We start from the raw sequence: 3,895 nt of genomic DNA, 5'->3' as shown, positions 1-3,895 counted from the left end.
TTACTTTAATATGATCTGATCACACGACAGCTAAGATCCAAACTGGGATTAGATACCCCACTATGCTTAGCCATAAACCCCAGTAGTCACAAAACAAGACTATTCGCCAGAGTACTACTAGCAACAGCTTAAAACTCAAAGGACTTGGCGGTGCTTCATACCCCTCTAGAGGAGCCTGTTCTGTAACCGATAAACCCCGATTAACCTCACCAACCCTTGCTACTTCAGTCTATATACCGCCATCTTCAGCAAACCCTAAAAGGGAACGAAAGTAAGCATAATCATCCTACATAAAAACGTTAGGTCAAGGTGTAACCAATGGGTTGGGAAGAAATGGGCTACATTTTCTAAACTAAGAATATCCCTATACACACGAAAGTTTTTATGAAACTTAAAAACCAAAGGAGGATTTAGTAGTAAATCAAGAGCAGAGTGCTTGATTGAATAAGGCCATGAAGCACGCACACACCGCCCGTCACCCTCCTCAAGTACCCCAGCTAAAGCCACAGTTCATTAACTCAGGCCAAGCAACTTATACGAGAGGAGACAAGTCGTAACAAGGTAAGCATACCGGAAGGTGTGCTTGGACAAAACAAGATATAGCTTAAACAAAGCATCTAGTTTACACCTAGAAGATTCCACAGCCCGTGCATATCTTGAACCAGCTCTAGCCCACCCCCACCCCCCTTTTACTACCATAGACCAATCAAATAAAACATTCACCAACCTTCTAAAGTATAGGAGATAGAAATTTAAACATCAGTGGCGCTATAGAAATAGTACCGTAAGGGAAAGATGAAAGAAAAACCCAAAAGTAATAAAAAGCAAAGCTTACCCCTTGTACCTTTTGCATAATGACTTAACTAGTAATAACTTAGCAAAGAGACCTTAAGTTAAACTACCCGAAACCAGACGAGCTACTTATGAGCAGTACCTAGGACGAACTCATCTATGTGGCAAAATAGTGAGAAGACTTATAAGTAGAGGTGAAAAGCCTAACGAGCCTGGTGATAGCTGGTTGTCCATGAAAAGAATCTCAGTTCAACATTAAATGATACTAAAAGCCATGCCAAGCCTTGACGTACATTTAACTGTTAGTCTAAAAAGGTACAGCTTTTTAGATATGGGTACAACCTTCACTAGAGAGTAAAACCAAACATACACCATAGTTGGCCTAAAAGCAGCCATCAATTAAGAAAGCGTTCAAGCTCGACAATAAAACAATGTTTTAATTCCAACATTAGACAAATCAACTCCTAGCATGACTATTGGACTAATCTATATAAACATAGAAGCAACACTGTTAATATGAGTAACAAGAAATTTTTCTCCTAGCACGAGCTTATATTAGTAACTGATAATACACTAATAATTAACAGCAAATAAATAAAATCTAACACTAGACTATTTATTAGAACACTGTTAACCCAACACAGGAGTGCATTAAGGAAAGATTAAAAAAAGTAAAAGGAACTCGGCAAACACAAACCCCGCCTGTTTACCAAAAACATCACCTCTAGCATAACCAATATTAGAGGCACTGCCTGCCCGGTGACTAATCGTTAAACGGCCGCGGTATCCTGACCGTGCAAAGGTAGCATAATCACTTGTTCTCTAATTAAGGACTTGTATGAACGGCCACACGAGGGTTTTACTGTCTCTTACTTTTAATCAGTGAAATTGACCTCCCCGTGAAGAGGCGGGGATAACAAAATAAGACGAGAAGACCCTATGGAGCTTCAATTAATCAACCCAAAAATCACAACCTTAAACCACCAAGGGATAACAAAATTTTATATGGGCTGACAATTTCGGTTGGGGTGACCTCGGAGCACAAAAAATCCTCCGAGTGATTAAAACTTAGGCTCACTAGCCAAAGTGTAATATCACTTATTGATCCAATCTCTTGATCAACGGAACAAGTTACCCTAGGGATAACAGCGCAATCCTATTCTAGAGTCCATATCGACAATAGGGTTTACGACCTCGATGTTGGATCAGGACATCCTAATGGTGCAGCCACTATTAAGGGTTCGTTTGTTCAACGATTAAAGTCCTACGTGATCTGAGTTCAGACCGGAGTAATCCAGGTCGGTTTCTATCTATTACGCATTTCTCCTAGTACGAAAGGACAAGAGAAATAAGGCCAACTTCAAACAAGCGCCTTCAAATAATTAATGACCTAGTCTCAACTTAATAACCAAGCGCAAACAAGTATGCCCAAGACCAGGGCCCTGTTGAGGTGGCAGAGTTCGGTAATTGCATAAAACTTAAACCTTTACACTCAGAGGTTCAAATCCTCTCCCCAACAAAATGTTTATAATTAACATTCTAACACTCATTCTTCCTATCCTCTTAGCCGTAGCATTCCTAACGCTAGTAGAACGCAAAATTCTAGGTTACATGCAACTCCGAAAAGGACCAAACATCGTAGGCCCACATGGCTTGCTCCAACCCTTTGCCGATGCAATTAAACTATTCACTAAGGAACCCCTACGACCAGCTACATCCTCCACTACCATATTCATTATTGCACCAGTACTAGCCCTAGCCCTAGCCCTCACCATATGAAGCCCCCTACCCATACCATACCCCCTCATCAACATAAACCTAGGAGTACTATTCATACTAGCAATATCCAGCCTAGCCGTCTACTCCATCCTATGATCCGGCTGAGCCTCTAACTCAAAATATGCACTAATCGGGGCCCTACGAGCAGTAGCACAAACAATTTCATATGAAGTAACACTAGCTATCATCCTCCTATCAGTACTCCTAATAAATGGCTCCTACACCCTATCAACACTAGCCACAACACAAGAACAACTATGACTACTATTCCCATCATGACCCTTAGCCATAATATGATTTATCTCCACTCTAGCAGAAACCAATCGAGCTCCTTTCGACCTAACAGAAGGAGAATCAGAACTTGTATCAGGCTTCAACGTAGAATACGCAGCAGGCCCTTTCGCCCTATTTTTCCTAGCAGAATATGCCAACATCATTATAATAAACATATTTACAGCTATTCTATTCCTAGGAACATTCCACAACCCCTGCAACCCAGAATTATACACAACAAATCTTATTATCAAAACACTACTACTCACAATGTCCTTCCTATGAATTCGAGCATCCTATCCTCGATTCCGATATGACCAACTAATACATCTACTTTGAAAAAACTTCCTTCCCCTAACACTAGCCCTTTGCATATGACATATCTCACTACCAATTATAACTGCAAGTATCCCCCCTCAAACATAAGAAATATGTCTGATAAAAGAGTTACTTTGATAGAGTAAATAATAGAGGCCTAAATCCTCTTATTTCTAGAATAATAGGAATCGAACCTACCCTTAAGAATTCAAAGTTCTTCGTGCTACCATATTACACTACAATCTATAGTAAGGTCAGCTAAACAAGCTATCGGGCCCATACCCCGAAAATGTTGGTTTATATCCTTCCCATACTAATAAACCCATCCATCTTTATTATCCTCCTGACAACCCTTATCTTAGGAACTATAATCATAATTACCAGCTCTCACTGACTGCTAGCCTGAATTGGGTTTGAAATAAATATAATAGCCATCATCCCTATTATAATAAAAAACTTTAATCCACGAGCCATAGAAGCCTCCACTAAATATTTTCTAACACAGGCCACCACATCCATATTACTTATAATATCAGTCATCATTAACCTGTTGCATTCCAGCCAATGAACCATCACAAAACTATTCAACCCAACAGCATCCATAATAATAACAATAGCACTAGCTATTAAAGTAGGACTATCCCCCTTTCACTTTTGAGTGCCCGAAGTAGCACAAGGCATCCCCTTAACAGCAGGCCTAATCCTACTAACAGGACAAAAGCTTGCACCCCTG

This window comes from Balaenoptera musculus, chromosome 10, assembly GCF_009873245.2.
Source record: "Balaenoptera musculus isolate JJ_BM4_2016_0621 chromosome 10, mBalMus1.pri.v3, whole genome shotgun sequence".
Taxonomy (NCBI): Eukaryota; Metazoa; Chordata; class Mammalia; order Artiodactyla; family Balaenopteridae; genus Balaenoptera; species Balaenoptera musculus.
The sequence above is the reverse complement of the archived record's forward strand: the minus strand, read 5'-3'. Positions refer to the sequence as shown.